The sequence below is a fragment of the Bos taurus genome, chromosome 5 (assembly GCF_002263795.3).
Source record: "Bos taurus isolate L1 Dominette 01449 registration number 42190680 breed Hereford chromosome 5, ARS-UCD2.0, whole genome shotgun sequence".
Classification (NCBI taxonomy): Eukaryota; Metazoa; Chordata; class Mammalia; order Artiodactyla; family Bovidae; genus Bos; species Bos taurus.
In genome coordinates, this window is record NC_037332.1 from 15,097,572 (window position 1) to 15,111,244 (window position 13,673).

Below are 13,673 nucleotides of genomic sequence, written 5' to 3' on the forward strand. Positions count from 1 at the left end.
TTTAAATTAATTAAACAAGATTTCTGTTCTCATAAGCGTGGGGAGAAACAGATATTAACAGTGTTAAGTAAAAAGTCTTTGTAGTGTGCTAAAAACAGGTGGCAGGAAAGTACTAAAATGTGGCTGGGCCAGGTTAGACCTCATTGAGAAGGTGCCATCTGAGCAGCAGCTGCAAAATGTTGTGGCAGTACCTGTGTAATCATTTGCAGAATATCATTCCAAGTAACGGTAAGACCAGAGAAGAGCGGCATGACTGGGGTGGGTCTCCTGCGTTTGCAGAAAAGCAAGGCGGCTCATGTGACCTGAGCTCAGTAAGAGAAGAGGGGAGCTGTAGGAGCTGAGGTGCAAGGGGGGAACTGGGAACCAAGACTGAGTTTCAGCCTGAGTGAAATGGGGAGACTGTAGGTTTCGAGCAGGACAGTGACGTGATCTGAGTGGTAATGAAACCAATGACTAGTGGCCTGGTCAAGAGGAAACTGTAGGGAAGCATGCCTGAAGGAAGGAGGTCAGTTGCGTGGTGCGATGGCTAAGACGATGAGCGCCATCTGGGTGTGGAGAAGTGGATTCTGAAAATACATTGAAAATAGAGTCAATGGGATTTGCTAACCGGTTGAATGGAGCTAACGGGCTGGGGAGAAGAGGGGAGACAGGAGGAGTAAAAAGAGAGAGGACAGAGCAGAGGGGCGGGCAGAGGGTAGAGAGGAGAAGAGAGAGAGGACAGAGGGAGAAATAAAAAAAACAGAGCAGTGAGTATGAGTCCAAGGATTTTTGCCCAAGGAACAGGGAAGATGCAATAGTTCCGTGAAAGCTTGGTGGGAGGGCAATGAAGAGGATCAAGGGTTTAGTTTTGGACTTGAGTTTGAGATGAATTACATGTTTGTGTGAAACACTGAGTAATTAGTTGTATATAGGAAGCTAAAGTATCAGCAAACAGACTTATTCTAATAAAAGACTATTTGGAGAAGGCAGAATGTTAAGAACTGTTTTAGAAGCATTTTCATGATTTCCGTTAAATAAAACTATTTCCCCTCTGTCCTGTATATTGTATTTTATAGCTGTGTGTGTGTGTGTGTGTGTGCGCGCGTGTGTGTGTGCGTGCATGTGTGTGTGTGTGTGTGTGTGTGTGTGTGTGTATCTCACATAACAGTTTATAGGCTTGCTGGTGGGAAAACAGCACCATCTTGTGGGTAGTAATATGCATACATCTTTAGAAAAATCTGTGTGAAAAATACACTTTTTTCTTTCCTGGTGACTCAGAGGTTAAAGCGTCTGCCTGCAGTGTGGGAGACCTGGGTTCAATCCCTGGGTCGGGAAGATCCCCTGGAGAAGGAAATGGCAACCTACTCCAGTATGCTTGCCTGGAGAAGGAGCCTGGTAGGCTGCAGTCCGTGGGGTCACAAAGAGTTGGACATAACTGAGCAACTTCACTTTAAAGGAATTGAATTCTGAAATAATTTACTGATTCTTTGAAATCTCACACAAATTTTGGGTGTTTTTGGATAAGACTGTGTCTATGGGTTCCAGAATAACTGATGAAACTTGTAAGTCAGACAATTGGATAATTCAAATAAATATCAATTGAATAAATTATCTCTATCTTCTAAGAACTCTGAGTAATTATATAAATTATACTGTAAATAGTAACTTTTAAAGTAGGAGATGGAGTGACTATATATGCATATATGATTAGTTTATTAAAGAATGTAAATTTTGCATAGTAAATGTAAATGACTATGTAAATTCACATAGTCATCCTTCCAATAGCTTTTAAAAACATTTTCATTATAATGCTTAATTAAACCAGGCTCAATGAGAAACCAAAGAAATTATATAAGTCAATGTCTCTGTCCTGAGGAAACTTATTACCTAAATGAACTATTACCTGTTAAAATTTAAGGAACATTAAACTTTGTGGCTCAGTAATTGAATAATAATAATACAGTAGCTATTTATGAGTCAACATATTTGTTTAAACTAGTGATTTTCAAATTGAGTTCATTGGGTTTGCTTTAGGCATTCATCAACAGTTTGTTAAAAGATGAGAAAGTGTGTAAAATGTGTTTTTGTTGTGTACATGAGCTTGGATGACATATTATTTGAAATTGTATTAGGATACAAAACTTAACAACAATTTGTTCTCATCTTTAACTTCACTTTTTTGTTATACTCGTATTTGCCTTCTATAGAGAATATTTAGCTCACTACATACATCTAATAATTTTCCTAATAAGATGGATTTTTAAAATGCTAAAACAAACAAACAGCATGTAACTTATCAAGCATCATATAGCTAATCCTGGCCCTTAGTGCTGGAAAAAAGAAACCTGGGAAGGATAAAGCAGAAATGAATGAAGTATTTGCTAAGAGGAGAGTGAAAGAGAAAGAGAAAGGGGATGAGACTTCAGTGATTATAACTTTTTATGCAGTTTTGATTTTGAACTATGCAAACACTTTCCAAATTTTAAAAATACTAAAAAATACTGAGCATCTGTGCATGAGGGTGGAGGGTGGCCGGTTGGTAGAACTAAAAAAAAAAGAAAACTAAAAAATAACCCCATAATTGATCTTTGATCAGGGGAGAAAAAAATAACTATACTACATTGTTGATCTACTTGGGGATATTTCTAATGTTAGATGATTATTGTTGCATTAGTGTTCAATTTCTTGTGTATGATAATGTTATGTGATTATACAGGACAATGTCCTTGTCCTTAGGAGGTAATGAGTTAAATACTTAGGGATAGAAAGACTCATTGTATCTCATTTTACCTGTAATTCTCAGATTTTTCTGGAGAAAAAGGCAAATCTCTATCTGTATGTCTGTCTATGTCTATATCTATACTTTTATCTACATTTATATCTATGTATGAAGCAAATTTTTATCTAATTGGTGAATTTAAATTAAAGACACGAGAGTTCTTCCAGCCTTTTAATAGATCGGATATTTTTCAGACTAAAGAAATTATAAAATTTCTCATTTATCTCTTTTTAAAATAGGCTATAAAAGTACACTGATCATTGAAACCAGTATTCACAGAGTGCCGTGTTATTTACTCAAACTGACAGAGTTAAAATATGATGGAGGCAGGATGCAAATCCAGACTCGACCGTCAGTCCTCTGTCCTTACCACGTTCTGGTTTTGCTTTCACAGCATTCTTAATCACAGTCTTCCAACTCGCTTGGGGAATACTAACTCCATTTCTTTAATCTTCTAACCTCATCTCTCTCCTGGCTTTAATTTCTGACTTTAACCAACATTTTGACTTTATCAATTCTCAGGGCACTTTTTAGTTCTTAAAATAAGATATTCGAATGGCATGAAAGTTCAGGCTTTAACTACTTCTAAGATTTTAGGCTTTCACTGACTTTAAATATTCATCTCAAGTACAAAAAAATAAGATGTGATATAATCTGTAAATGTGATTTATAAACCTGAAAGACCATAACATGCCTTCTGAATAACAACATAAATTTAAGTTCACTAAGATTTTATAGTATACACAATGTTATATTTTTTGTTATTTGAATATTCTTATATATACTCCATTGTACACTATATCCAAATCCTTAATTATTCCAGAAATTTTTGCTTTCTTTATGCTTTTCTCAACTGGAATATTGAAAATGGATGAATTCCATCATTGGAGTTACATGTTGATATTTAAATTTTTATTTAAATAATTCAGTGATTTCAAAAATATTTTCAAGTAATTTATCTGTGAAGGGATTTCTTTCCACCTTCCTGATACCTAACCTCTATCTACACTTGGCAATGAAAGTCTCATTCACTAGTAGAGAAAATTCTGAAAGCATTTACTTTGTTTTTCTTGCTAGGATAGCTATTTCCTCTGCATTAATTAAATTCAGCAAACCTGCCTTACATTCCACCTTGCTTTAACAGAAGAAAGCATTGAGGAGTAGTAAAAGGAGGGAAAAGATAATTATAAACAATGAAAGACATCCACAAATGCAATAAGGTAGGGACAGAGATGTTTTGATATAATAAACTGAGATCAATCTAATTTGGGTGAGGGAAATTTTATGGACTTTGTAAAGGGAATAAGATTTATGGGACTATGTCAAACAAATTCCAATGCAAAATTTTCTCAGCATGTAAAAATCTAACTCAAAAAAATTTAATGGAGCCAATACTCAGAAAACAGAAAAGTTGTTGGCTGGTACTAGGAAGCAATTAAAATTATATATGTTTATTGATTAGATAGGATTCATATCTATATTGCAGCTATATCTATATATTATATTTAGATATGCTTAACAGAATATCCTCTATTATATCAGGCTGCAAAATATATTTAATAAAACTTAATATGTTGTATATGTTCACTTGATATTTATTCAGCATTAGCCATGTACCTAGCATTGCCCTGCACAAGTTGATATAAAATAAATGAAATGACCCTATTCATACAACCAAATGGGAAAGAGATTTTATCAGGCTGCACGTATTGGGGTCTTACCCTTTGCTACTTCACAGATTTTGAGCTTCCTCACCCCTCTGTCAGCCACCAGTGTTCTCTGTCTTGCAGCTGTTTGAAAAATCTGTGCATATGCTCAGTCATGCCCATCTCTTTGTGACCCTGTGGATTATAGTGTTCTGGGCTCCTCTATCCATGCGATTTTTTCTGACAAGGATCATGGAGTGGGTTGCCACTTCCTCCTCCAAGGGATCTTCCTTATCCAGGAATCAAACTTGTATCTCCTCTGTCTCCTGCATTGGCAGGCAGATTCTTTACCACTGTGCCACTTGTAAACTACTGTCTGTGAAAACCAGCCATTTCTGTCATGTTGGAACGAAAAAGGAATTGAGACATTCTGGTTATTTTGTACTTTTTTTAAACAGAGTTCTATTATGTTCAGGTGTCCCATGGGAACCCATAATTATGGGTGTTTTAATCATATACTTAGATAGAAATGGATTTCAGACTTCTCTTGATGACAGCTTTACTCTTATAATTCTCAGATGTGACCTTTTAATCCAAGCTCCAATGCAGAAAATGTGAAGTTAAAAAGTATTCCTGGTAATAAAGCCACTGCCACTTTAGCCTACTTCCTGTTCCCTTTCCTAAAGCAGTCAAATTAATTTTTTAAAGAAGTAGCAGATAAATAGCAAGATATGTAATATGCAGAAATTGGGAGAAACCTTGACATAGGAAGGCCTTTCCGAAAAATGACTCAAATAGGTATTTAACAATCTTGGTGGCACAATTATGCCTTTAATACTGTGATTACAGCAAGTATATTAAGCAAAACTAGGCAAATGGATTTGAACATAAATAATTTCTGGAAAGACCATATGATTGTTGCCCTCTTATTTTTCATTTACACAAATTAGTTTCATGCCATTTTAAAGTACTTAATTTCTTGACAGAGTAATTCCCTTCTGTTTCTCTGACCTTTTCTGTGGCATTCCAGTCTAAGGGATTAAATTAAAAGCTTGACAGTTTTTAAGTGTCCTCAAGGGGTTTCAAAGTAAACCTTCCTAAAGATCCAAAATCAAAGTGCTGTGATTATAAGTCACTATTTCCATTTATTAAGTTTCCAACAGTATAATTAGAAAGAGGTTCAGGTAGTTTAGTTGCATATTTAATGGCAAATAGTCTCAAGAAAAATAATCTAAGAACTCTTGAAAGATGCAAGATGAATCTAAAAGCCATACTTCAGCAATAGCTCATTTATCTTCCTTGTTTCCTTCAAAGATATTGTCTTCATCCCATTTCGGTTATGGCTTTGCTTTCTGGGATGGGCAAAATTATTAACATATATGCATTTATGTGTTAATAAATAACACATAAATACACTCCAGTCTCCTCTGCTCTCTAAAGAGTATGGATCCTGTTATCTCTTCCTTTGTTGTACTGAGTGATGGATAGAGAGGCAGTAATAATAGAATACTAGAGAAATGCTGGATAGCTCTTCATCAACAAGTGTCTCCTGGAGAGATGGAAATTCCAAATGGGGAGAGAGGAAAGGTCTAGATTTAGCAGGACTTGAGAATGTTTTGTGAGAGACCTTGGCAGCTCTGTCCCAGCCCTTCAACCTCGCAGCCCCATCAGACCAGGGACAACTTGGGCTGCAGGTGTGTGGATAGAATGAAAGTTTTGTTTATTGGTCACATGTTTTCCTTCATATGTGTTTATATTTTTATGCATGCTCAGTTGCTCAGTTGTGTCTGACTCTTTGCAACCCCATGGACTATAGCCCACCAGGACCCTCTGTCCATGGAATTCTCTAAGCAAGAATACTGGAGTGGGTTGCCATTTCCTTCTCCAGGGGATCTTCCTGACCCAGGGATCAAATCTGCATCCCCTGCATTGGCAGGTGGATTCTTTACCACTGAAACACCTGAGAAGCCCAAGTCCTGATTTAAAAATAAATAAGCTTGCTCTATTCTTTTTAGTTGTAGGCATTCTTTTGCCTACTGAATCTCTCTCTCTGGATATTGTTTAGGACCCTGAAATTCACTGGGTGCAATGCAACTCGTTGTTTTTTGTTCGCATACAACCCTCCTTTAGGAGAAGGCAATGGCACCCCACTCCAGTACTCTTGCCTGGAAAATCCCATGGATGGCGGAGCCTGGTGGGCTGCAGTCCTTGGGGTCTCGAAGAGTCAGACACAACTGAGCGACTTCACTTTCACTTTTCACTTTCATGCATTGGAGAAGGAAATGGCAACCACTCCAGTCTTCTTGCCTGGAGAATCCCAGGGATGGGGGCCTGGTGGGCTGCCGTCTATGGGGTCACACAGAGTTGGACACGACTGAAGTGACTTAGCAGCAGCAGCAGCAACCCTCCTTTAGTAATTCAAATGCTTGCAAATAGTGACATTTAGCTAGTTGTGAAAGCCAAAGGTTTTTCAACCTCTTTGGATCTTCCCTCTCCCTCATTCTGCAAGTCCAATTCTTGACCATCCTTATAGTTTTGCCTCCTACATCTCTTTTCATCTAATGGCCACTATCTGACTTTAGAACATCATCTTCTCTTGCCTGGACCATTTTACTAGGCATATATTTGGTCTCTCCATTTTGGCTGTCTACATTACCACCAATTTTCTTTCTAAAACAAAGATCATATTCCTCTCCAGTCCAGTTCCAGTTCAGTCACTCAGTTGTATCCGACTCTTGCGACCCCATGAATCGCAGCACGTCAGGCCTCCCTGTCCATCACCAACTCCCGGAGTTCACTCAGACTCACGTCCATCGAGTCGGTGATGCCATCCAGCCATCTCATCCTCTGTCGTCCCCTTCTCCTCCTGCCCCCAATCCCTCCCAGCATCACAGTCTTTTCCAATAAGTCAACTCTTCGCATGAGGTGGCCAAAGTACTGGAGTTTCAGCGTTAGCATCATTCCTTCCAAAGAAATCCCAGGGCTGATCTCTTTCAAAATGGACTGATTGGATTTCCCTGCAGTCCAAGGGACTCTCAAGAGTCTTCTCCAATACCACAGTTCAAAAGCATCAATTCTTCAGCACTCAGCCTTCTTCACTGTCCAACTCATACATCCATACATGACCACAGGAAAAACCATAGCCTTGACTAGACGAACCTTTGTTGGCAAAGTGATGTCTCTGCTTTTGAATATGCTATCTACTTTGGTCATAACTTTCCTTCCAAGGAGTAAGCGTCTTTTAATTTCATGGCTGCAGTGACCATCTGCAGTGATTTTGGAGCCCCCCCAAATAAAGTCTGACACTGTTTCCACTGTTTCCCCATCTATTTCCCATGAAGTGATGGGATTGGATGCCATGATCTTCGTTTTCTGAATGTTGAGCTTTAAGCCAACTTTTTCACTCTCCACTTCCACTTTCATCAAGAGACTTTTTAGTTCCTCTTCACTTTCTGCCATAAGGGTGGTGTCATCTGCATATCTGAGGTGATTGATATTTCTCCCGGCAATCTTGATTCCAGGTTGTGTTTCTTCCAGTCCAGCGTTTCTCATGATGCACTCTGTATATAAGTTAAATAAGCAGGGTGAGAATATACAGCCTTGACGTACTCCTTTTGCTATTTGGAACCACTCTGTTGTTCCATGTCCAGTTCTAACTGTTGCTTCCTGACCTGCATACAAATTTCTCAAGAGGCAGGTCAGGTGGTCTGGTATTCCCATCTCCTTCAGAATTCTCTACCATTTATTGTGATCCACACAGTCAAAGGCTTTGGCATAGTCAATAAAGCAGAAATAGACGCTGTTCTGGAACTCTCTTGCTTTTTCCATGATCCAGCGGATGTTGGCAATTTGATCTCTGGTTCCTCTGCCTTTTCTAAAACTAGATTGAACATCTGGAAGTTCACGGTACACGTATTGCTGAAGCCTGGCTTGGAGAATTTTGAGCATTACTTGACTAGCATGTGAGATGAGTGCAATCGTGCAGTAGTTTGAGCATTCTTTGGCATTGCCTTTCTTTGGGATTGGAATGAAAACTGACCTTTTCCAGTCCTGTGACCACTGCTGAGTTTTCCAAATTTGCTGGCATATTAAGTGCAGTACTTTCACAGCATCATCTTTCAGGATTGGAAATAGCTCCACTGGAATTCCATCACCTCCACTAGCTTTGTTCGTAGTGATGCTTTCTAAGGCCCACTTGACTTCACATTCCAGGATGTCTGGCTCTAGGTGAGTGATCACACCATTGTGATGATCTTGGTTGTGAAGATCTTTTTTGTACAGTTCTTCTGTGTATTCTTGCCACCTCTTCTTAATATCTTCTGCTTCTGTTAGGTCCATATCATTTCTGTCCTTTATCGAGCCCATCTTTGGATGAAATACTCCCTTGTTATCTCTAATTTTCTTGAGGAGATCTCTAGTCTTTACCATTCTGTTGTTTTCCTCTATTTTTTTGTATTGATCGCTGAGGAAGGCTTTCTTATTTCTCCTTGCTATTCTTCAGAACTCTGCATTCAAATGCTTATATCTTTCCTTTTCTCCTTTGCTTTTCGCTTCTCTTCTTTTCAGAGCTATCAGTTGAGCTATTTCAAATCCTAAAAGATGATGCTGTGAAAGTGCTGCACTCAATATGCCAGCAAATTTGGAAAACTCAGCAGTGGCCACAGGACTGGAAAATGCGTTTTTGCTCCAATCCCAAAGAAAGACAATGACAAAGAGTGTTCAAACTACCATGCAACTGTGCTCTTCTCACACACTAGCAAAGTGATGCTCAAAATTTTCCAAGTCAGGCTTCAACAGTATGTGAACCATGAACTTCTAGATGTTCAAGCTGGATTTAGAAAAGGCAGAGGAACCAGAGATCAAATCGCCCACATCCATTGGATCATAGAAAAAGCATAGGAGTTCCAGAAAAACATCCACTTCTGCTTTATTGACTATGCCAAAGCCTTTGTCTGTGTGTATCACAACGAACTGTGGAAAGTTGTTAAAAGACGGAAATACCAGACCACCTTACTTGCTTCCTGAGAAATCTGTATGCAGGTCAAGAAGCAACAATTAGAATGGGACATGGAACAACAGACTGGTTCCAAGTTGGGAAAGGACTACGTCAAGGCTGTATATTGTCACCCTGTTTATAACTTATGTTCAGAGTATATCATGTGAAATGCTGGGCTGGGTGAAGCACAAGCTGGAATCAAGATTGCTGGGAGAAATATCAATAACCTTAGATATGCAGATGATACCACCCTTTTGGCAGAAAGTGAAGAAGTAAAGAGCCTTTTGATGAAACTGAAAGAGGAGAGTGAAAAAGTTGGCTTATATATGCCAAAACCAATACAATATTGTAAAGTTAAAAAAATAAAATAAAAAAATGTGCATACTATCCCCCCCAAAAAACTTCAACATTCAGAAAACTAAGATCATGGCATCCAGTCCCATCACTTCATGGCAAATAGATGGGGAAACAATGGAAATAACAAGAGACTTCATTTTGGGGGGCTCAAAAATCACTGCAGATGGTGATTGCAGCCACGAAATTAAAAGGCACTTGCTCCTTGGAAGAAAAGCTATGACAAACCTAGACAGCATGTTAAAAATCAGAAACAGTACTTTGCCAACAAAGGTGTAGTCACAGCTGTGGTTTTTCCAGTACTCATGTATGGATTTGAGAGTTGGATTATATAGAAGGCTGAGCACCAGAGAATTGATTCTTTTGAACTGTGGTGTTGGAGAAGACTCTTGAGTGTCCCTTGGACTGCACGGAGTCAATCCTAAAGGAAATCAGTCCTGAATATTCATTGGAAGGACTGGTGCTGAAGCTGAAACTCCAATAGTTTGGCCACCTGATAGGAAGAACTGACTCATTGGAGAAGAACCTGATGCTGGCAAAGACTGAAGGCAGGAAGGGAAGGGGACGACAGAGAATGAGATGATTGGATGGCTTCACCGACTCAATGGACATGAGTTTGAGCAAGCTCCAGGAATAGGTGATGGACAGGGAAGCCTGGTGTGCTGCAGTCCATGGGGTCACAAAGAGTCGGACATGACTGAGCAACTGAACTGAACTGAGTTGAACTGACCTTAGAGAGATGCTACTCAGTCTACCTGAAGTACACATTACTAGCCTTCCTTCCAGTCTGTCTTGACCACTCTTCAGCCAGACTAAATTTACACAATCTTTTTCATTAATCTGTACAATCTGTTCCTCAAACGTGTCTACCCATGTTCCCTACGCTGGGTCTTTGCACTTGCCTGTATCTCTTTCTTGAATGCATTTGTCCCGCATACACTGTCTGCATGCCAGAGTGCTCTCACTTCAGGCATCTTCTCAAATGCTGCCTTATTAGAGAGGCCCTCCCTGGCCGCGCTCTCTGTAGTAGCAATCCTCCCTAAGACACTCTTTATTCCCTTACTGTTTTTTCTTTTACTTCGTGGCCCTTCAGGGCTCTTCTCAGCAACTAACATGTTGTGTTTTGCTTATTATCTTGTTTCTTTTCCTCTACTAGAATTTAAACTCCTTGAGAACAGGGACTTTACTTTGTGCTTCATCCCTGCACCACAAACAGTCTGTCTTTGTGATAAATACTCAAAACACATTTGGAATGAATGCATGGATTACCTTCTTTTCAATAAACTGAATGTGTTCTTCCCTCTTATATGTCTGAATGACTCATTTTTTCTAATCAGGCAAAATTCAAATTCATTTTCACTAAAACACCATTTATTTTACTAGAAATATCTAACGACTCCATCTTCAAAGTTAGTTGTACTTTGTAAATAACTATTTCAATACATTGTTTATAGATGTTTGTTATATTGAATTTTTCCCATAGCTGACTAGAATGTAAAATATTAGAGGCCACGTACTGGGGATTCAAAAATACTTGACTGATTAGATCAATTATTGAATGGAGTGAGAATTAAAAACAAGTTCTACACATACGGGCATCCTAGGTGGGGCTAGTGGCACAGAACCCGCCTGCCAATGCAGGTAACACAAGAGTCGTGGGTTCAGTCCTTGGATTGGGAAGATCCCCCAAAGGAGGACATAGCAACCTATTCCAGTATTCATGCCTGGAGAATCCTATGGATGGAGGAGCCTGGTGGGCTACAGCCTGTCGGGCTGCAAAGAGTTGGACACAACTGAAGCAGCTTCACATGCAAGCAGTACATATATAAAAAAAATTAAATATTTTCTTTCTTTGAAATATTAAAAATATTTATTTCTTTCTCTCCGGGTAATCAAAATCACTTTTAGGGCACGTATACTTACAGTGTTAAACGCAGAAATACAAAGGGGCACGGGGCAGCTGGGCTTGTTCCTAGCTTGACCTGCCCAGTTAATCCATCCTTCAGGATATAGGGACATCTACCTTCCTTAAAAGATCCCCATTGCCAACAAAGAAGAATTATACTGTCTTTCTGGATCTGATTGAAATTTTTTAGAGTTATAACAGTTTCATCTGGAGCTTGAAATTAAGCTTTTCTCCTAAATTGTTAAATTGGTTGGGAGAGCACCTTCTGAAAGATTTTAAATAACACAATTACCTGACCATTACTTTGAACACACTGAACAATTTACTTCCACTGGGAAGAAACCCAGTACTTGAGGGAAAAAAAAAAAAAAAATCACTAAGCTATAACATACTGGAATAACAGTACAAAAGCATAATTGCCAGAATTCATTTTTTTTTTTCTCTCTCTGACTTGCCAAATAATCTGAATAAACTGCAATTTTCATCTGGCTAAAATCATAGAAAAACCTTAATTTTCTTTATGGCTCTGTAGATCACAAACATAGACCCTAAAGTGATGGAATCATAAAGAAATGAAAAGTCTTCTCTTATAACTTTATTGTTTAGCTCATAGGCTTAAACTCAGATCCCCAATATTTCTATTGGAAATTTTTAGAGCAGTATCTGTGGTTCCCACTGACATCCTAGTATGACTCAAAATTTTACTTGTTTCCTAAAACTGAAAGTCCAGCTCAGCCTGTGGGTTGGCATTTCTATGACAGTTGGCTTGAATGTTTTTCAAGTCTTCTCTTAGTAGTAATTAGTGCTTATTCTCTGTCTCCAGTGTAGTAATCAGGGGCAGTGCCTTAATTTATCATAGTGTTTGGAGCAATTACCTTCACAAGTGCTTTATTGAGAAAATTTTAATGTTATAGACAATCACTTTTTCACCTCTCTCTGTCATATGGAAATTAAATTTGAATTCCACCATCATTAACAGTCGCACTTTTGTGGCTTAAGTTCCTCTCTGCTGTCAAACTGAAAAGAAGGGTTGTCAGAATTGATTCTTATTTGGTCCTTCATTTCCCAAGCTTCCAATAGGTAAATGGAGTGATATTTAAAAGTAAGTCACTTATTTTCAATTTTGGAAGTTTTTTTTCCTACCCAATTGATAAGTCAAATCTAAAATAAGCTATAGGTTTAGAAAACAGCATTAAATTAGTTGTAGTCCTAAATAAGTAGTTTTGTGGCTATTTTCATTGCACTGAGTGAACTTTAGACTTAATAAAAATTATTTTTCTGATATCATGATAATGCAAATGCCAACAACAATAATCATTGATATTTATGAGCCCTTAGGACTTACCTGTGGAGAAGGCAATGGCACCCCACTCCAGTACTCTTGCCTGGAAAATCCTATGGATGGAGGAGCCTGGTGGGCTGCAGTCCATGGGGTAACGGAGAGTCGGACATGACTGAGCAACTTCACTTTCACTTTTCACTTTCATGCATTGGAGAAGGGAATGGCAACCCACTCCAGTGTTCTTGCCTGGAGAATCCCAGGGATGGGGAAGCCTGGTGGGCTGCCGTCTCTGGGGTCGCACAGAGTCGGACACGACTGAAGTGACTTAGCAGCAGCAGCAGCAGCAGCAGGACTTACCTGATGGCTCAGATAGTAAAGAATCTGCCTCTAATGTAGGAGACCCAGGTTCAGTCCCTGTGTTGGGAAGATCCCCTGGAGGAGGGCATGGCAACCCACTCCTGTATTCTTTCCTGGAGAATTCTGTGGACAGAGAAGCCTGGTCGGTTATAGTCCATGGGGCCGGTAAGAATCAGATACCACTGAGCGACTAACACTTAAGAGCACTTAGCGTTTGTTAGTAGCTATGTTACATATTTTAGGGCTTCTCAGGTGGCACTAGTGGTAAAGAACCTACCTGCAAATGCAGGAGATGTAAAAGATGTGGGTTCACTTCCTGGGTTGGAAAGATCCCCTGGAGGAGGCATAGCAGCCCACTCCAGTATTCTTGCCTG